The sequence below is a fragment of the Gossypium hirsutum genome, unplaced genomic scaffold (genome assembly GCF_007990345.1).
Source record: "Gossypium hirsutum isolate 1008001.06 unplaced genomic scaffold, Gossypium_hirsutum_v2.1 scaffold_169, whole genome shotgun sequence".
In the NCBI taxonomy this organism is placed as follows: domain Eukaryota; kingdom Viridiplantae; phylum Streptophyta; class Magnoliopsida; order Malvales; family Malvaceae; genus Gossypium; species Gossypium hirsutum.
This window is the reverse complement of record NW_024402851.1, coordinates 21,572-44,036: the sequence shown is the minus strand read 5'-3', so window position 1 is coordinate 44,036 and position 22,465 is coordinate 21,572. Positions and strand designations below refer to the sequence as shown.

Here is a 22,465-nt window from a genome sequence, read left to right as displayed (position 1 = left end):
CTCGTGTGTGGTGATTTTTCTCTAGTTGACTTTTAGAGCTGTTTTATGTGGCTTGTTTTATATGGGTTTACTGGTGTTTTCTGGTTTTATTTTGGTGTTCCTTTTGGTTGGGTTATTTTATGTTGTTTTATCTTTGTAATCCCACTGTTTTCAGTGGTTGTTTTATTTTTAATATAATCATTTTGATGGCGAGCAAAAGTAGTAAAAAAAATTTAATGCCAGGCTTTAAATTTCAATTTCTTAAAAACATTTTCTTTTACAATTGAAGTACTAAACATGGCGCTCAAAATCCACCTCAACTCATTTGCATCAGCAATGACCTCCATATTCGATATATTTTTAATTGATGATAAAGTATTATTATATTTTATATTTTAAATTTAATTTTACTCAAATCATGTTTTAGCATTTTACTTTGTAACTTATAATTATTTAGAAAAATTGAAACTTCAAAATAATTCAACCACTAAAAGTGGCTGACTTGAATAGAAGACAAGTAAAAAAAAATCATATGTATCGTATTTTTATATTATTATTATTTAATATAGTAAAAGTTTTAATTACACATTTATTCATTTAATTTTCTTGTGAAGTTAAACAAAAAAAAAACTACACTAGAAGCTAAACAAGGATACAACAAAATATACAAAATTAGGCTATTATATCCCACATGTGCTGGACAATAACTCAGACAAATCTTGCACCTGCTATAAAATGAAGCTAAAAAGGTCTGGTCAAGCCATCTTTGCGCTTGGGCAATGACGCAGCTAGTGAGGTTTTAACCGAGGCGCGTCTATTGCTGGTTGAAAACTATTTCCAAACCCCCTCTTAGGCCTGGGTTCTGCCCTGGCCTTTGAGAATTTCTGGAAGGGTTCCCTTCTGGGTAAAACCCTACAATTTCTAGTTAATTACTTTGCTCTTCTTTTTCCCCTTAAAATTAAGATGGAACAATTTGTTTATGAAATTAAGGTGTTCAAAATATTTGAAGGATTTAGCATTTTAATATTTATTTTATTTGTAAGAGATTAGTGTTTAAAAATACAGACAATAGCAATTCAAATAATCAAATTTATTCATTTGATGAAGTGTTGGACATAATAATGAGAGATTGTGATAAACTTGTTGAGCAAGGTTATGAAAATGGAGTGTAGGAATACACCTTCTAAGTTAGATGAAAATAGCACTTAAATTCGGTCTATTGAAATATTAACTTTAATAAATTCGGTGTTTAAAATTTCTGACTGAGTTAACATAGTAATTTACTACCAGAGATAATAAAAAGAAAACGTAAAATAGAATAGAAAAAGCAGAAACTAAAAGTAATGAAAGAGCAATAAAAATTGAGAATTGGAAAAGAAGAATAATAAGTATTACATGGCTAACAAACCTCTTGACCAATGATAAGAAAGTTGTAAGCTTGATTTATTGTGAGAACTTGATGAGGTGTTAAGCAACTATGAGAGGTTGTGATAAACTGGTTGAATAAGGTTACTGGAATGAAGTGTAAGAATACACATTCTAAATTCAATCGTATGGATGGAGTATGGCTCGGATTATATGGATGGAGTAAGCTTGGTTTCAATTCACTTTCATATGAGTTGCCATTTCCCTCTTTTATGGCTTCATATCTTCTTAGGTTGTTTTTAGGGGGACTTGGGTCTTTCTTCTGAAAATACATTTTACCCCGATGAGATTCCTAACTGATTTTCCAGTAGAACGACTGTTGTTGGTTTCATAATTTTTTATAATCTGTAACATCCGGTTTCTAGTGGTGTCAAAAAGAGGGTTGAGCTCTTTCCGTAACAATCCGTAATATTATTAAATATAAAGTTTTAATGTGATTGAATTTGGATAAAGTAATTTAAGTCGAAAATTGTGTAATTAAGGTTTATGACTAAATTTAAAGTCAATCCTATAGATTTTTAATTAAGAATGATTTATGATGATAACCAAAGATCCAAATAGCATTAATATAATTTAAATAGAAAAAATAGTGAGGTAAGATTAAGTCCTAACGAAGTTATAGGTATTATTTAAAAAAGTATCACAGTAAAACTATTAATAGTCCTTTTGGTAGAATTGTTCTTCCTACACAGAAGAAAACAAGTTTCAGGGTTTAAGTTTTGGTCCTATTAAGTGTTCAAGTTTTTCTTGTAATTTTTATGTTTTTGAGGTATGGGAGCTGATTTGCTTCCATGTACCATTTGTAATTTAAGTTTTGAAGTTGCCATTGTGTTCTTGAGTTTAGGTGTTAAATTGATAGATTTTAGTTTGATGTGAAAAAGGCTGAATTGTAAAGTTATTTATAACTTTTTACATTAGGACTAAACTATATAAATATTAAATTGGCAGTAGAATAAGAAATAGGAGGTCTCTGATAGCATTAGTGAATTAGATTTCAATTTGGAGCTTTAAATTGAAAGTTAGGTTAGTCTCGGTTTTAGGGACTAAATTGGATAATTGTAAAATATATGTGACTTGATTATGTGATTGACTATTTTATTATGTTTGTTTTTTTCGTAAATATGGAATCATAAAAGATGACCTATAACTCGATGTTTTTTTTTTTTTTTTTTTCTTTTTTTTTTTTTTTTTGGTTGAGTTTAAATGTTATTGTTCGATTTTTGATTTGTAATATGTAATTAAATTTCCTTGATGATTGGCTTGATCATGTTATGATATATATATGAATTGATGAATTGGTTGATTTGGTTAATTAGAAATTAACAAACGAGTGAACAAGTTATCTGTGTACAAGTTAAATTGATCGAACTTTTGAATTAATCAAGCAGGAGCATGTCGATTAGACTGCAACTACGCAATGGTATTGGTAAGCCATTAAATAAAACAACAATTTGCAAAATGTATGTGTGAAGGGATTAGATTCTGTTTGTATGGTTTTGCAAAGGCTTCAATCTTTACTTTAGGAATTTTTAAGAAAAAAAAAGGTTTCAAAGCCCATTGCAGTGGTATCGTTACTATGACATAATTTTCAAAAGGTAGATTTGTAAACATATTTATTTGTGAACATTCTGAATTGAATTATTATCTTAATTCTCTTTTCAGCTAAAAAGAAATTATGTCTGTCTCCTCTTACCTGCCCGCCTGGAATTTTTGGGAGGCTACCTAGGTGTTCTTAAGTATGCTTGACAGTTGAAACCAACTGATATTTGCCTTTGACCCTACTGAAGCTGTAGAGGATCGTTTCCTGCTGGTATCAACTAAAGCATGGAATGGTACAATGTTCACTCACACACTTTCTACACTCTTTTCGAGATTTTGAAGCTGTTTATCCATATAGAACAAAGAATTATATCCTAAATTTGATATCAATTACTTTCACTTGAATTGATAGAGGCTGCGCGAACGCAAGCCCCACTGCCACAATTATGACGTAGGCTCTCCTCTTGGGAGACCTTAAAGCAGCACCCCTCCCAAGTGCAATGGAGGTCACTGCTCTAGGCCATGAGTCTTCCTGATCACTCATTGACCCCGTCCAGGTAAGTATGTTTTAATGTTGCTCTATCCTCTCTCCTTATACACCACCCTTTATGTTTGTTTACCATACGCTAGCAATGTGGGATTCAGGTTGCATTGTGGGCATAAAGATTTAGAACATTTTTACCTTTCAATACTTCTAAACACTAATTATTAACATTTCCCAATCTTGATTTCTGTCAATAATAATAGTTTTTTTTATCAACATTGTTCTTAATTTTATAGTGATATGTTAAATACTTCTCAATACCAAATATCGATCTTTTAAAATACCTATAAATATAAGAAGTATACTCATTGTTACCATGTATAATACACTTGAATTCAAGTGATATTTTCTTCGTCACTAATTTAAGATTGAAATCCCTGTTTCTAATCAAATTCGATTTAAGATTATTAAGTGATTTAAGATTAAAATACCTTTTTTAAATAAAATTTGATTTAAAATTATTAAGTGTATAAATCCATCATACAACCTCTATTTCAAGGAAAGAAACACCGAAAACCTATCTGATCCTACTTAATTCATAATAAAAGTACTTATTTAAACAAATTAATTGAAAAGGATTTTTTCCCTAAACAACAAATTTTATTGGAGTAGAGTTTACATAGTAAAAAATGGTATTCATTAGATATGATTTGGCCCTTTTCTCTTTGTTAGTTTAATGCTCAATCCAAGGAAAATAGTGGATGAACAAAGCATTAACTTATCTCAATTCCTATAATCCACACCAAATTTCTATTTTAGCTTTTTCAAATCACCTCCTTATGCTTATTCAACCAAAGCCTTGTAAATCTCCCTATCCAAGCTAACATCTATCCTAAAATACCCTTACCTTAAAAGGGTAATTAATATATTTTCATATTTTCATATAATTTGTTGATATATTTTAGGGAAATATTTGGTATACTGCTAATGGCGTTTTTAGACTTCATAAGTAAGGTCAGGAGGTTGACAAGCGTCCTACAGGGGTATAATAAAATATTTAAAAAGGAGACATGTAGCAATTTTTTAAAGCTACTTGTGAAATAAAAAAAAGTATACTACAAGTATACCAAATACTAACCCATATTTTTATAGATATGTTTTAATTATCAAATATTTTTGTTCACCCACATTGTGGTGCGATAAAATCTAGTAATATTAATGAGAACTATAACTATCATTATTGTAACACCCTATACCCGACTCGGTTGCCGAGTTCAAATTGCAATGTGCCACATTCGTTGCCGAAGCAACTACGATCAATCATAATCAAAACATACCATTTAATGCTTAAATTCAACCAAAAACATATGTTCAATACAATATGCAATCATTTACGAGTCTTACACTAACTTTCTAAAGTTCAAATAGTAACTTGAGGTCAAAGGACCAAATTGTAAAAGTTTCAAAATATAGGATTGACGTCGTGACATTAACATTTGAACGTCGTGATGTCACTAAACAGTTTGTCACATCATGACGTTAGACCACTTAACATCACGATGCCGCTTATTGTGTTGGCCTCATCGAGACAACGAGGTCCCTCATCTTGTCGTGACATTATAGGTCTTTTCTCGTCGCGATGACATTCAAACGACATCGCAATATCACACACTGTTTTTGCAATTCCTAATGGGCATCAACCTACAATTTCTTTACAATCATTACCATACATGTTCAAGCCATCAATAGTCAATATCAATACCATTCAAGCAACTTCTCAAGTTCATTAGTACGTTAATAATTAAAATATCTATGCCATATTACTTATAAACTATCTACCTAACACATTTCATTCAACTACATATAATCCACGTTTACCATTAGTAAAATACCAAAATGACTCTACTAGGTACATGTCATATAACTAACAAAAGAGGTTCACCAACATTGTTGAGTCCAGGATTTTTGGTTGGATGTTGAAGTCGATGCTTGGGATCTTGAATTGTACCTAGTCTACGCACGAAAAACAAAACCGTACATTGAGCGATAAAGCTCAATGGTATTTTTATAATTCAAATCAAAATAACACACTAAATAATCAATTGCGTACCAAAATTTCAATTCTGAATGAATTGTATAAATACAACTTATAAAAATAATTATGTCACTTTTCATTACCAAGTCAAATGATACATTCCAAACCTTACGAATTGACTTTCTGGCTAGTTATTCATTTTGCGTAACCTTTTATATATCTCGACATTTAATGTCGTATAAAAGTGCTTGTAATCCAACTTAGTAGCATATAATCAATTCCAATCATCTTTCAACAAATTTGCAATGTATATACATATTATTATTCCCTTATTAACCTGACTCGGGCTCGAACAGATACATGGATCTAACCAACACACCAACTTAGCATCCAATACCTCATTGGAAAATCTAAAGTAAATAAATTGTATCTAGCGCTCATCGGTATAATCGAAGTAAAAGTTGTGTCCAACGCTCATCAACACGTAGTTGAAGCAACCCATACTTAATCTATCCTATGGGATGTCAGCTAAATCCAACTTTGCACGAATAATTAATAGGGTAACCAATTATCCAAATCATAATATAGCTCAATTTATAACTCATCATTTTCAATTCATCAACCAATTCATCAATTCATATATATATCATAACATGAGTCAAGCCAATTTCGTATTTTCATCAAGTGATATTATTTTTAATTTTATTCAATTTTACCTTTTATCTTGATAATCAACCAACATCGTATTAGTTCAGTTTGATTAATCATTTTTAACTCACCTCATTACCATAACATGCAAAACAAGGTAACCATGCAACAATTGAAATTAATCAAATCATAGAAATACAAATCGAACACTCGAGTTACTCGTCATCGGCTTTCATCTTTCCTCTCCCTATTGACGTTCCTGCATCGTATTTTGCTACGAATAATAACCTGACAATACATAATATTAAATTCCAGCTCAAATCACAAATAATTACAAAGTCACATATATTTTACAATTATCCAATTTAGTCCCTAAAACCGAGACTAACCTAACTTTCAATTTAAAGCTCCAAATTGAAATCTAATTTCACTAATGCTTATCAGAGACCTCCTATTTCTTATTTCTACTGCCAATTTAATATTTTATATAGTTTAGTCCCTAATGTAAAAAGTTATAAATTAACTTTACAATTCAGTCCTTTTTTCACATCTAAACTTAAAATCTATCAATTTAACACCTAAAACTTCAAGAAATTAACAATGGCAACTTTCTAAAACTTTAACAGTTTTACAAATTGGTACATGGGTAAGCTAAATCAAGCTCCCATGACCTCAAAAACATAAAAATTACAAGAAAATGACTTGATTGTAACATCTAATTAGTGACCAAAACTTTGAAAACCCTTGGAACCTTTTGTTTTTCTCTTCATGGTTTGTAGGTGGAAGATGACAGAAAGTTTCTCTTTCATTCCACCAAATTGTCTTATTTATAATAGGATTAATTTGTAATTTAGTTTAATTACTTATGTTTTAACTAATTTAACCGTAATTAACTTAGGTTAGTGACTAAATAATCTTACCGTTCACTATTTTTCATTTAAATATGATTTAATTGCTATTTTGGATCTTTGGTTAATTACAATGTCAGTCCTCAAGTCATTTCTTAATTAAAAATCTATAGTGATTGGACTTTAGAATTTAGTCACTAAACCTTAATTAAACACAATTTCGACTAAATTACTTATCCAAAATTCAATTCACTTATATAATAACTTTGTAAGTATTTAATAATATTTACGGGATTGGTTTACGGAAATGGAGTCTCAAACCCGTCTTTTTTGACACCACTAGAAACCGGATCGTTACAATTATAAAAATTATTGAAACTCAACAAACAGTCGTTCTACTTTGGAAAACAAGGTTAGGAATCTCATCGTGGTTAAAATGTTATGTTTTCAGAAGAAAGACCCAAGTTCCCTAAACAAACAACCTATAGAAGAGTATGAAGCCATGAAAAGAGGGAAAAATGGTGCAACTCATATGAAAGTGAATTGAAACCAAGCTTACTCCATCCATATAATCCGAGCCATACTCCATCCATACGATTGAATTTAGAATGTGTATTCTTACACTTCATTCCAGTAACCTTATTCAACCAGTTTATCACAACCTCTCATAGTTGCTTAACACCTCATCAAGTTCTCACAATAAATCAAGCTTACAACTTTCTTATCATTGGTCAAGAGGTTTGTTAGCCATGTAATACTTATTATTCTTCTTTTCCAATTCTCAATTTTTATTGCTCTTTCATTACTTTTAGTTTCTGCTTTTTCTATTCTATTTTACGTTTTCTTTTTATTATCTCTGGTAGTAATTACTATGTTAACTCAGTCAGAAATTTTAAACACCGAATTTATTAAAGTTATATATTTCAATAGACCGAATTTAAGTGCTATTTTCATCTAACTTAGAAGGTGTATTCCTACACTCCATTTTCATAACCTTGCTCAACAAGTTTATCACAATCTCTCATTATTATGTCCAACACTTCATCAAATGAATAAATTTGATTATTTGAATTGCTATTGTCTGTATTTTTAAACACTAATCTCTTACAAATAAAATAAATATTAAAATGCTAAATCCTTCAAATATTTTGAACACCTTAATTTCATAAACAAATTGTTCCATCTTAATTTTAAGGGGAAAAAGAAGAGCAAAGTAATTAACTAGAAATTGTAGGGTTTTACCCAAAAGGGAACCCTTCCAGAAATTCTCAAAGGCCAGGGCAGAACCCAGGCCTAAGAGGGGGTTTGGAAATAGTTTTCAACCAGCAATAGACGCGCCTCGGTTAAAACCTCACTAGCTGCGTCATTGCCCCAAGCGCAAAGATGGCTTGACCAGACCTTTTTAGCTTCATTTTATAGCAGGTGCAAGATTTGTCTGAGTTATTGTCCAGCACATGTGGGATATAATAGCCTAATTTTGTATATTTTGTTGTATCCTTGTTTAGCTTCTAGTGTAGTTTTTTTTTTGTTTAACTTCACAAGAAAATTAAATGAATAAATGTGTAATTAAAACTTTTTACCTATATTAAATAATAATAATATAAAAATACGATACATATGATTTTTTTTTACTTGTCTTCTATTCAAGTCAGCCACTTTTAGTGGTTGAATTATTTTGAAGTTTCAATTTTTCTAAATAATTATAAGTTACAAAGTAAAATGCTAAAACATGATTGAGTAAAAATTAAATTTAAAATATAAATATAATAATACTTTATCATCAATTAAAAATATATCGAATATGGAGGTCATTGCTGATGCAAATGAGTTGAGGTGGATTTTGAGCGCCATGTTTAGTACTTCAAATTGTAAAAGAAAATGTTTTAAGAAATTGAAATTTAAAGCCTGGCATTAAATTTTTTTTTACTACTTTTTTTGCTCGGCCATCAAAATGATTATATTAAAAATAAAACAACCACTGAAAACAGTGGGATTACAAAGATAAAACAACATAAAAATAACCCAACCGAAAGGATACACCAAAATAAAACCAGAAAACACCAGTAAACCATATAAAACAAGCCACATAAAACAGCTCTAAAAGTCAACTAGAGAAAAATCACCACCACACGAGCACGATCAAAACTCGGCATTAGCCATGCTGTTGGCGTTGCGGAACAACACCATAAAGACACCATGACACATTCACAAGAATGCCACCATAAAGACACTCGTTGCCTTCAAGTCTTCCTCTGAGATTAGTCAAGCATTTATCCAACTCCAATACCTCCGAGTTTAGAACCCTAAGTTCACTCAATTGATGAAGATCCTCCATCAGCTTCACAAAGACAACAGCCTTAGTGTACAAGTTCCAAACTCCATCTCGATTACGTGGTATTTAATTGAAGAACACGGCACCATGTGTGTGAAGCCATGTAAATGTTATATACAAATAGTAAGCATTGTTTCTATTATCGTAAAACAGTGAAATTTTAAAATCAAATAGCTTCTAGGTTCAATTTAAATGATTAGAACGTAGAACTGAAAAGCCAATTAAATGATTGAACGGCAATTCTATGCGCCAACTACAAATTGAAACAACAATTCTTCAATGAACTTCAGAAATTAAATTAGATACCATCCATTACTTCAAACAATTAACTAATCCAGGAGGGCAAACAGCAACTAAGTAATGCAGATGAAAATAATGAGAAATTATAGCCCTATGGTTTGGACTAAACCTCAAGTACATTAACCCTTAAAATAGTGTCTTTAAACAGCTTTACACCTCAATTATTAATACAATCCGAACAAGAAGCTACCGTCTATTGGTTCCAAAGGTTAAAACTACAATCGGAGGGGTGTGCCAGAACGATGCAGCAGTGCAAAACAAAGACGACACTCGAGAACCCCAATAGCAAGCTATTGTTAATGAGCTCTCCCCCTAAAAATATTGATTTAATATCATGCGGATCAATGATCCACGTATCAGATATTAAACTGATAAGAACAGATACTACACTTGATCTTAGCCAAAAGGCCGAGAAAGGTATGAGCTTAAACTCATCTTGATATTTCTTTTATAATGCGTCTCTGCCTTACCCTTGGCTTGCGCTCTCTATATGGGATTTCGACTATGTCAGAAGGAACTTTTAGTTTGCTATGGACAAAACTAGTATAATTTTTCCTGCACAGCACATTGCATGTTGGTGAATTTGCACATGTAAATTTTTGGATATTATAACACTAGTCCTCTTATTGCAGCTTGATATAGGTCAAAAGATGAAGAAGCAATCAGTCTTTCCAACTATGCAATATTGGTAGGTAAGCCATTAAATACTAAAGAAGAATTCGCAAACTGTAAGGTTTACATTACATGGAAGTTTCTGTTTGTATACTTTTGCAAAGGTTTCTATCTTTACACATGTTGCAAATTGTTGTTTTATTTAATGGCTTACCAATTCCATCGCGTAGTTGCAGGTCTAATCTACATGCTTCTCCAGCTTATGATCAGTATAGGCTGCAATAAGTGAACTATAGTTATATTATCCAAACATTTTCACGTGCAAAATCACCAGCATCCCATGTGGGGGTGCAGAAAAAATTATATACATTCTGTCCATAGCAACAAATGTTCAGACCTACTCCAAGACCCATATCGAGAGCACAAGCAAAGGGTGAGGCGAAGGTACATTATAAAATATAAATCTAGACATTTATTGATCCTTTTCTCGACCTTTTGGCTAAGATCAAGAGTAGTATCTGTTTCTATCAGTTTAATATCTGATACGTCCCCATTGCGTTCGCGTAGGATATAATTATTTTTTCCATATGGGTAAACAGCTTCAAAAGCTGTTATTATATGCTCTCTCCTTATGCAACACCTTTAGGTTTTGTTTGTCATGTGGTAGGGATGTAGGTCCAAGTTGTTGGCTTAGATTGTGTTCGGGGCATAAGGGTTTAAGATATTTCTAACTTTCAATGCTTATAAGCACTAATGAACATTTTTCAATCTCGATTTCTATTTATAAAAATTTTATTTTAATCAATTAGCATTTTTCTTCATTTTATAAAAATCTATTAAATACTTTTCGATATTAAATATTAGTCCTTTAAAGTGCCGGTAAATATAAAATCCATCGTTTCCATATTTAATACACCCCAATTTATGTGGTATTTTCATCTTATCTAATTAAATGTATTGTTCTTGCATGATTTTTGAAAGATTAAAATATCTCTTTAATCATATCTATATATATATATAAATCTGTCATATCTAATCTCTATTTCAAAGGGGTTGAAAGCCTATCTAAATCTATTTAGTGTAAGTCATATGATTCATAGTATAAAGTACATAATTGAATAGATTAATTGATCAAGATTTATTCCATTAGCAACAAATTTTGTTGAAGTAGAGTTGGTATAATAGAAAATTGTATTCATATAACATGAATTGTCTGTTTTCGCTTTGAATGTCTAATTTGTACAGGAAATGTGCTCAATCTGAGAAAATAGGAGTAGATAAACAACTTTACTTCAATTCTAATTATTTTAACTAAATCTTTTAAGTAATAAATGTTAATTAGATTATAACTATTTTCATTATTTAGTTTTATCAATGGCGATAAACCTTTTATCTGGTCTAAAATAGACTCGAAAATCATAAAAAAATTTAAAATCTGAAATTAATCAAATTCCAAAAGTTTATTTACCTAAATAAGGTGATAAATTAATTTTAGAAACAGACGCCTCACAAAATTATTGGGGTTGTATTTTAAAAGCTAGAACAATAAATAAAGAAGAATTAATATGTGGATATAGTTCGGGGAAATTTAAACCAAATGAAATTAATTATGTCATATATGAAAAAGAATTATTAGCAATAAAGAGAGGAATAAAAACACTTTCTTATATATTTAGCATCTGAAATTTTTATTATCAAAACTGATAATCAGGCAGTTAATCATTTTCTTACTAATAAAAGTGGTACCTCGAAGAATTAGATGATATAATAAATTATGTAATTTTAATTTTGAAGTCTTATACGTCTAAAGGTACTAACAATATTATTGTTGATTATCTTAGCATGCCATATGGATAGAGGTAAAAAACCTCTAGAAAAAGTCGATAAATGGACTACTGTTCATAAAAGGCCCAACAAAGGGAAAACATTCAAATCGACAAATCCTAATCAAGGATTTGTGACAATACCTTCTCAAGTATCTTTTTATCCTAACCAAGGATTCTATATCCAATGGTAAGACAACCAGTTGGAACTCATTTATCATTTACACCACAACCGGTAAAGTCAATTCCCTTAGTCTCAAGATCCAAATTCAGCATATCAAGCTGGTTATACTGAAATTATAAAGGAGCAGAAAAATTTTGTGCATCAGAAAATTTGTTGAAACCACAACAAATTCAGGAAATAAAATCTTTTTATAATTTAGACTTACCATCAGAATTATATAATTTTATTAATGATATATGGAAACCCATATTACTGAATAAATAGCTAATTTCAGGAGAGCTCTTACTAAGCTTTCACAATTTCTAGTTGAAAAAATAACTAAAGAATAAGAAGGTCATGATTTATTATTAAAATCTATTTTATATCGAGATTGGGAAGAACTAGAAATCAGTTATTTAGATATTAAGGAGATAAACAATCTTCTTGATATATGTCAGTATTTTATTAATAAAGGAACAAATAGCCCTATTATGAATAAAATGTTTAGGTTATGTTTATATAATAAGGCTAGAAAAATTTTACCAGTGGAAATATTTACAAAAATAAATGGAGCTATCTGCAAACAGCAAGTTCAATTTCAAAAAGCTTTTTCAGAATATTTTTTACAAGCCTATGTTATTACAAACGATTTAAATAAAAAATTCCCTACTATAAAATTTAGACTTGATCATGAACCATTTGATATAAGTAGTATTGGGTTTTGTTAAAGAAATAAAAATTCAAAATTTTTCTTTCCATTTATTAAAAGATTTTTCTGCATTTATTAAATCTATATTATTACGTATGATAAATGAAGATGATTTTTATTATTATTTTCATCTTGAAATCAGTAGTCTTAATGGTATAGCTAAAAAAGAAAAATTTTATCAGCCATATCAAATTTGGATCATTAAAAAATGATTGGAGGTCCGAACCTTTCAGTAACTAAAGAAGAAAAAAGAAACTTGACAAAAAATATTGACAAGTGTTATAATAATCTCAGTTATTATCATATCCAAACAAGAATAGATTTAATGACCAAAGTCCAATATTTACTTCAACAAAAAACTTATAGCCTATGGACTGATGGAAGAAGAATATTGGCATATGATACTGGAAACACTCAAGATGATAGAGACGAAGAATCCGTGCAACTATTAAAAAAGATAGCTGACATGGAGATTGATGATATTTCATCACACATAATAGAAGAAATCAAAAATACGTGGGAAAATTAGAACTCACCAAGACTGTCAATAGATTCATTACAGCTAGATGAAATGGAGGAAATGAATCTAGTTAATATTCAAGAAGGATAAAAGCCAATTGGAAAAAACCAATTAAAATATCAAGGAAGCAACTTGGGAAAACGACATCCAAGTGAAAACAAAAAAGGAAGCTACATGGGAAAATTACATCCAAGAAAGCAACTTGGGAAAACGACATCTAGGTGCAGACAAAAAAGGAAGCAACGTGGAAGCAACCATGTCAAATCAATGATGAGACATTATCCTTATCAGAAAAACTGTGCGAGATTCAAAGAAAATTAAATAGAGTTCAAGAATTCTCCTATAAAAGGGAGATGAAGGAAGCCTAAGAGGGCATCGAAGTTAGTTTAGAAAACCTTTCCCTATTCACTTCTCATCCACCAACCTCTCTTCAGTACAATCAAATAAAGTCCTCTGAAATCTAAATCTATGATTTCCATTTAACCATCGACGATGCCCCGTATAAGAGAACTTCTTCCCAGTATATAATCACTTCAAACATGTTTACGCCACACAACAAGGACAAGCATAACGTCCTTTGGTACTCCAACCAAATAAATTGACATAAGCCGAGAAATCATTAATAGTCCACAACAAAGCTGTAAGCAAATAAAAGTTCTCCTTTCTCAAGACATCATATGTTTCAACACTCGCCCATAACTGTTTCAACTCTTCAATAAGTTCCTGCATATAAATGTCAATATCATTTTCGGGGCCTTTCTCTCCAGGGATAATCATAGATAAGATAAAAGAAGATTGATTCATGCAAATCTATGGAGGCAAGTTGTAAGGAACAAGCACTACAGGTCAAGTACTGTACGAAGTACTCATGATTTTAAAAGGATTAAATCCGTCAGATGCTAGCCCAAGCCTCACATTCCGAGGATCGCTTACAAAGCTTGGAAATTTACTGTCAAATGATTTCCAAGCTAAAGAATCTGTAGGATGCCTTAATAATCCATCATTGGTTCATCGATCATGATGCCACCTTATAGACTCGGCTGTCTTTGATGACATGAAAAGCCTTTGAAGCCTTGGTATTAGTGGAACTATGAATTTAGGCAACATGTAGTCATTTGGGCAACTATGAATTTGTCGTACCAAGGCCTAAATCTTTTATCAGTTTCTTCATATCTTTGCACGAATGAGGGATCTTTGCAAACGGAAACATGTCTCTCAAAAACTCTAACAACAGTGTAAAAGAGTTTCCGGTCCACCCTCCCAAACATTTTAAGTGAAAAAGACGAATGTAAAAGGACAATTTTGAAAATTTTGATCTCTCATAAAGTTCTTCATTCATTTCATTAAGTAACTTGTAGAACTTTTCCGTTTCTCCATTTGGATCTTCATCAGGTACACTTCTTCCCGTTTCAATAAAAGCATTTCCACCAATATCACAATCATTGGATACAATAATTTCAAGTGGAAACGATTGCAAACCATGACTGTGCATATTAAATGCATCATGCAACATACCTTTCATGTCATCTTCTCTAACAGACTGATGGTAAGCATTATGAGGATAAGCCGGATTAATCGTTGAAGAGGTTCTACGAGGTGTACACTCTCCATGGAAAATCCATTTTTTATACCCCGAATAAAGCCATCAAAAATTAGATGTTCATAGACAACTTCACGAATATGCCAATTGATGTTGCTACACTTCTTACATGGGCAAAGAATCATATTCTCTTGGCTTGCATTTTGAAATGCAAAATTTAGAAAAATTTGTACTCCATTTCGATAGTCGTTGCTTACCCTTGACAAATTCATCCAACTCTTATCCATTTCGTAGTTCTTGAAGTCTAAAGTTGACAATAAATTACTGTTACTTATGTGTTCTAAATTGATCTAAATCATGTCATTGTACTAAAATAGATAATACATTTCAAGTATCAAGTATTTAATGGGTGTAAACTAATTCAGGTAAGTTGTTTATTTATAAGTATAAGAGTAGGGAAAAACAATAGTGTTGCCCAAATTTATGTGATTTTTATATATTTGATCCAAAGTTTTATGTAAGTTATGATATGATATATATTTATGTATTATGTAAGTTATGTAAGTTATGATATGTATTTATGTAAGTTATGATCTAAAGTTTTTTTTTATTCTTTAAATGTTTATGTAAGTTATGATTATCATCTTTAAATTTTAACTTTAGATTTTAACCCTTTAATTATACTCTTTTAATTTTTAAATTTGTGTTTTTATCACCTTTATGTTTGCTATACTTAAAAAGATAAAAATTAACAAATTAATAATTATATGTTAATAAAGTTAATATTTGTTAATTTTTCATCTATTTTGAGTTAATATTTAAATTAAATTTCCATGAACTTTTTAACTTTATACTACGCATTAAAATCGATCAATTTATTTTATGATAATATTTATGAAAAATATTAAAATAATTTTAACATTAAGATAAATATTATTTTCCTTTAAAAATTTTATTTTAATTAAATAATATTTATTTCTATGATAAATATTATATTATGTTTTATTTTTGAAATTTGAACTTTAAACTATATACTTTTAAGGATAAATAAAAAATATTATTTAAATTAAATTTTCTATGAAAACTTTAACTTTAAAACTAAATATAAAAATTAATGAATTTAAATTTAGAATTTAAAATAATAAATTAATAACACAATTAAAATCCAAAAGTTAGAACTCAAGTTATAATCTTCCTCTTCTAATTTGTAATTTTTTATTTAGCTATTATCATGAGATAATAATTAATTTAAAATATTTTTAAGAAAACAATTACTTTAAATTTTTAATATCCTTGAAATGAGTAACTTTATTAGAAGAAAAACTAAAATTATTTTTAAATTCGAAATATGATATTAATTTAAGTCATTTTACTTAGTAATTAATTTATCTCAAATGAGTAAACTTTTGTTCCTCAACGCGAAGAAATAATAATATATAATAGTAAATTTAGATCTTAATGTTTATATTTTTTGTCAATTTAATCCTTATTATTTTAGCTAAACTTAAAATTATAAAAATAAAAAATAAAATTTAACATAGTATTATATGTTACATTAACAAATAATTTAAAATTATAAAAATAAAAAAATAAAATTAAAATTAAAAATATAAAAAATTCATAGAAATTCAAAATATTAAAATTAAAATGCATTCATATCACCAAGTATTCATATCACCAACATTAAAATTAAACTGCCCTTAAGCCGAGTCTTAGGCTTATTCATGCTAGGTACATACGCATCCCCTCTTTTTGAAGCATTAATTAAGCTGAAATTTAATAGCTCCTTATGTGATAGTGATCGAAGACTAAAGAAAACAGTAATGAAAAACAACCATTAATTTTAGTCTGTACCAGGCATTAAAAAGGATAGCACACCTTCGCAACGAACTGCAACCTGCACTGGGACAATATTATCTGCCCACTAATGCTGATAACTACGTATCTCCAAACCCAAGCTTTAAGTGTTTTCCCAAACCAAAACCCTGCAATAATACATCATGAGGTGTTAAAAGACTCATTCTCTTCCTAAGCTGGTGGACACTGTGGAAAGGGGTTTTAAAATTCAAAGAATAATACATAAAAGACTGGGATTCTCAAGAACCCTTTTATCAAGGTAGCAGTTAAAGGGATATCTCCACCAAAAGAAATTAGAAATCACCACGTAAGCTACTATATTAGCACAATGGCCACAACAAACAACACAAGGGCTTCATCCTTCACACACATATAAACACTCAATCTCCCGTGAAGTTTTTTATGGTGTATTTGGAGGAGATTCTCATGTTAGGGGAATCGATGGATTCATATACCAAACCTCTAGTTTTTTTTCCCTTTAGCTCTTCATCAATATTAAAAAGAAAGAAAGAAATAGCAAAATACAATGAAGAATCAGACAAGCTGAAGCAGGAAATCACAATAAAAATAGTTTCCACAAATCTGAGCATGCACACAAACAGACATCTCTATTCAAATGATTAAAGAAGACCCTGGGGTCAGTAAAAAGTTCCAACATTAATCAGATAAAAAAATCAGTTGCAGATCACAGGTTCTATAACTGGTTCAAGGGAAAGAAGGAACAAAAGGGATTAAAAAGAATGTCAATTTCATGGAATAACAAATTACAAAAAGAGTGAACTAATGGTATTAAAAATATTCTTCGTTTCATTCTCATTTGCTTCTTCCTTTTCCATTCGTTTTCCAACCTGTTATTGTGGATTATTGTGAGTGAATACTCCCAATATTCCAAACAAACATGCTTTATTTCTTAAGTATGAAATAAGAAAAAGTCCTATATGATAATAAAGGCATTAGACATATTCATAAGATGAGCATATTACTAACATTATACAGGTGTCCCATGCAGATTAGGTTTCCGGGGAGAACAACAGCAGCCTCCCATATCCCGCAGTTATCTTTGTTATCCACTCAATACAAAGGTAGTTTGGCGCATTTTCCCCTGTTATTCGACATCAAAGGACAAGTAGAATATAATAGTTTCAAACACAAGGAGAGGGAAAAAACCAACTTACAAGCCGGGAAAAAACATGTAACATACTAGAAAATAGAATCAAGCTTTGAGAAGCATGAACAAACAAAGTAAAAAAAATCCTTACTAATCATGCTAAACAGAAATGGGAATATAAAAAAATAAATCATCCCCATGTATAGACAAATTATATACAAATACACTAAAACAGTAATAAGACCATGAAATAAAATTAGGCAAAGAATTTTACCTTTTGAAGCGGCAGCGGAGAGAAAGAGGCGAAGAATTTCCAGCCAAAAATTAGGCTCAAACAAAAAGTTAAATGATTTTGATAATTTGGAGGGAAACAAGAATTTATGTTGGCTTGTTTCTTTAATAGTTAGAGATTTCGATCAGTTAGGGGAAATTGGGGAAGAAATAAAGTGATTTGGGAAAAATAACTTAGGGATTTCAGGGAAATTTGATTTGGGGAAAAACTAAAGGAATTTCGGGGCTAACAAAATGACACCGTTTAGGTCCACTTTAATAAAAATTTGCGGCGTTTATGAAAAACGCCACTAATGTATAATCTTTGTGGCGTTTTAGTCCAAACGCCACTAAAAATGGCGCCGTTTTGTAAAATTTTAATACATATTCGCTGCATTTTTGGTCCAAACGCCGCGATTGCTTCCTTTTGTGGCGTTTCTAATAAAAATATCGTCATAGCTCTAAACTTTTGCGGCGTTTTTGGTCCAATCGCCACTAAAAACGCCGCTAAAAGCTTAATTTCCTGTAGTGGGTTAAGAAAACGGTTTTCAGTTATAGTATAAGTTCAAAAATTTTGAAAACCGAGTCAACGTCATATTTATAACAATAAATCTTTTCTTGAAATGTACTTGTACTTTGTATGAGATGGATTTAAATTACACAGAACAAGAAACTTAATTACTTTCAGTAGGAAAGTAATTCTATTATAATTACCAAAAAATAGAATTTATTTTAAGTAAATAATTTTTGGTTACTTTATGGCAGAATAACAATATATCAAACTTATGTTTTAATAGCTCTACTAATATTATCTATTTCTAGAGATATGGGATAATTCTAGTTGAATAAGAATAACACAAATAATACTTATTTAATAAAAAATACTCCCCTAGTCTAACTAGGAGAGTGATGAGCGGCACACCCTAGTAAATATTACTAAGGTTGCCACCCCTCACTTATCATATGAGGGGATTGAACTTCTCATGTATTGAGTCTAATTATATGTACTGCTTTAACTTTTGACCTAACAATTTATAATTTAATCTATTTCAATATTTGTTTTTTATTTTCCAAAATAAATATTAATTTAATTAATCAAATTAACTAAATTAATTTAGTGATTACGCATACTATCCAAACTCAAAGTGTGTATTCTTACACTTCATTCCTGTAACCTTATTCAACTAGTTTATTATAATCTCTATAGTTGCGTTTAATACCTCATCAAGTTTTTTGATTAAATCAAGCTCACAACATTCTTATCATTGGTGAAAGAGGTTTGTTACCCCTGTAATACTTATTATTCTTTTTGTTCTTATGTTTCAATTCTCAATTTTTATTAATGCTCTTTTACTAATTTTAGTTTCTACTTTTTCTATTCTATTATGTTGTACATTTTCTTTTTATTATTTCTCTAGTAGATAGTAATTACCTGGTGTACAGTTAATTAAACTTATATATTTCATTAATTGAGTAGATTGAATTTTGTGAAATGATCAACAATTGAATTCTGAATGGTTGGATCAATTAGTTAATAAATTACCCTAAATTTAATAAAAAATTATCGGTAGATATAAAATTGTACTAATAGTTGCTACGTATAATACGCTTGGATCAACAAGTTTCAACCTCTCATTATTGTGTCGAACACTTGCTCAAGAATTTTCGGTATGTATTTTTAAATTCAAAAATCTAAAATAAATATTAAAATGCTAAATCCTTCAAATATTTTGAACACCTTAATTTCATAAACAAATTATTCCATCTTAATTTTAAGGGGAAAAAGAAGAGCAAAGTAATTAACTAGAAATTGTAGGGTTTTACCCCGAACGGAACCCTTCCAGAAATTCTCAAAGGCCAGGGCAGAACCCAGGCCTAAGAGGGGGTCTGGAAATAGTTTTCAACCAGCAATAGACGCGCCTCGGTTAAAACCTCACTAGCTGCGTCATTGCCCCAAGCGCAAAGATGGCTTGACCAGATCTTTTTAGCTCCATTTTATAGCAGGTGCAAGATTTGTCTGAGTTATTGTCCGGTACATGTGGGATATAATAGCCTAATTTTGTGTATTTTGTTGTATCCTTGTTTAGCTTCTAGTGTAGGTTTTTTTTTTGTTTAACTTCACAAGAAAATTAAATGAATAAATGTGTAATTAAAACTTTTTACCTATATTAAATAATAATAATATAAAAATACGATACATATGATTTTTTTTTTACTTGTCTTCTATTCAAGTCAGCCACTTTTAGTGGTTGAATTATTTTGAAGTTTCAATTTTTCTAAATAATTATAAGTTACAAAGTAAAATGCTAAAACATGATTTGAGTAAAAATTAAATTTAAAACATAAATATAATAATACTTTATCATCAATTAAAAATATATCAAATATGGAGGTCATTGCTGATGCAAATGAGTTGAGGTGGATGTTGAACGCCATGTTTAGTACTTCAAATTGTAAAAGAAAATGTTTTAAGAAATTGAAATTTAAAGCCTGGCATTAAATTTTTTTTTACTACTTTTTTTGCTCGGCCATCAAAATGATTATATTAAAAATAAAACAACCACTGAAAACAGTGGGATTACAAAGATAAAACAACATAAAAAATAACCCAACCAAAAGGATACACCAAAATAAAACCAGAAAACACCAGTAAACCATATAAAACAAGCCACATAAAACAGCTCTAAAAGTCAACTAGAGAAAAATCACCACCACACGAGCACGATCAAAACTCGGCATTAGCCATGCTGTTGGCGTTGCGGAACAACACCATAAAGACACCATGACACATTCACAAGAATGCCACCATAAAGACACTCGTTGCCTTCAAGTCTTCCTCTGAGATTAGTCAAGCATTTATCCAACTCCAATACCTCCGAGTTTAGAACCCTAAGTTCACTCAATTGATGAAGATCCTCCATCAGCTTCACAAAGACAACAGCCTTAGTGTACAAGTTCCAAACTCCATCTCGATTACGTGGTATTTAATTGAAGAACACGGCACCATGTGTGTGAAGCCATGTAAATGTTATATACAAATAGTAAGCATTGTTTCTATTATCGTAAAACAGTGAAATTTTAAAATCAAATAGCTTCTAGGTTCAATTTAAATGATTAGAACGTAGAACTGAAAAGCCAATTAAATGATTGAACGGCAATTCTATGCGCCAACTACAAATTGAAACAACAATTCTTCAATGAACTTCAGAAATTAAATTAGATACCATCCATTAGGTTTGGACTAAAACTCAAGTACATTAACCCTTAAAATAGTGTCTTTAAACAGATTTACACCTCAATTATTAATACAATCCGAACAAGAAGCTACCGTCTATTGGTTCAAAAGGTTAAAACTACAATCGGAGGGGTGTGCCAGAACGATGCAGCAGTGCAAAACAAAGACGACACTCGAGAACCCCAATAGCAAGCTATTGTTAATGAGCTCTCCCCCTAAAAATATTGATTTAATATCATGCGGATCAATGATCCACGTATCAGATATTAAACTGATAAGAACAGATACTACACTTGATCTTAGCCAAAAGGCCGAGAAAGGTATGAGCTTAAACTCATCTTGATATTTCTTTTATAATGCGTCTCTGCCTTACCCTTGGCTTGCGCTCTCTATATGGGATTTCGACTATGTCAGAAGGAACTTTTAGTTTGCTATGGACAAAACTAGTATAATTTTTCCTGCACAGCACATTGCATGTTGGTGAATTTGCACATGTAAATTTTTGGATATTATAACACTAGTCCTCTTATTGCAGCTTGATATAGGTCAAAAGATGAAGAAGCAATCAGTCTTTCCAACTATGCAATATTAGTAGGTAAGCCATTAAATACTAAAGAAGAATTCGCAAACTGTAAGGTTTACATTACATGGAAGTTTCTGTTTGTATACTTTTGCAAAGGTTTCTATCTTTACTTTGGGAATTGTTGACGTCCACAATTTATTAAAATATGTTATATTTTACATTTACCGTAATTAAAGCATCTTATGAATTAATGTCTTACACTAATTTTTAAATTAATTAATTTTTTATTCAGAAAAAGAGTTTCGAAGCCCAATTGCAGGTGACATAATTTTGAATAGGAAGATTTGTAGCTGCTTTGATGGATATGATAGGAGAGATAATGGAAGACTCAGTTCTTCCGGATATGGTATTGGCAGCAGTTCAAGGAAAGCTGTTGAAATGAGCAGGCCTAGTTCGTCCGTCCGGTGACGTTCCACAAAACCTGAAGCTATCAACTTGCCTTTGAGTCCAAAACG

The 22,465-nt window shown here is 30.5% G+C and overlaps 1 long non-coding RNA gene, 6 other non-coding genes and 1 pseudogene across 7 annotated transcripts; 2 read left to right on the top strand and 6 right to left on the bottom strand.

The window, feature by feature from the left end:
* Positions 1-741: 741 nt before the first annotated feature.
* LOC121226416 (U4 spliceosomal RNA) lies at positions 742-891 on the top strand. The gene has a single exon (XR_005924232.1). It is a non-coding gene; the product is annotated as a U4 spliceosomal RNA (small nuclear RNA).
* A 2,460-nt stretch (positions 892-3,351) lies between these two features.
* LOC121226421 (U1 spliceosomal RNA) lies at positions 3,352-3,508 on the bottom strand. The gene has a single exon (XR_005924238.1). It is a non-coding gene; the product is annotated as a U1 spliceosomal RNA (small nuclear RNA).
* Positions 3,509-8,192: 4,684 nt separating this feature from the next.
* Positions 8,193-8,343, bottom strand: LOC121226417 (U4 spliceosomal RNA). Its single transcript, XR_005924233.1, has one exon. It is a non-coding gene; the product is annotated as a U4 spliceosomal RNA (small nuclear RNA).
* A 1,471-nt stretch (positions 8,344-9,814) lies between these two features.
* LOC121226414 (U2 spliceosomal RNA) lies at positions 9,815-10,011 on the bottom strand. Its single transcript, XR_005924231.1, has one exon. It is a non-coding gene; the product is annotated as a U2 spliceosomal RNA (small nuclear RNA).
* Positions 10,012-10,680: 669 nt separating this feature from the next.
* LOC121226415 (uncharacterized) lies at positions 10,681-10,845 on the top strand (annotated as a pseudogene).
* A 5,739-nt stretch (positions 10,846-16,584) lies between these two features.
* Positions 16,585-18,523, bottom strand: LOC107903121 (uncharacterized). The gene is made up of 3 exons (XR_001685706.2): positions 18,197-18,523; positions 17,802-17,916; positions 16,585-16,942 (listed from the first exon to the last, which is right to left on the bottom strand). It is a non-coding gene; the product is annotated as an uncharacterized lncRNA (long non-coding RNA).
* Positions 18,524-20,008: 1,485 nt separating this feature from the next.
* Positions 20,009-20,159, bottom strand: LOC121226418 (U4 spliceosomal RNA). The gene has a single exon (XR_005924235.1). It is a non-coding gene; the product is annotated as a U4 spliceosomal RNA (small nuclear RNA).
* A 1,395-nt stretch (positions 20,160-21,554) lies between these two features.
* LOC121226424 (U2 spliceosomal RNA) lies at positions 21,555-21,751 on the bottom strand. The gene has a single exon (XR_005924240.1). It is a non-coding gene; the product is annotated as a U2 spliceosomal RNA (small nuclear RNA).
* Between the last annotated feature and the right edge of the window lie 714 nt (positions 21,752-22,465).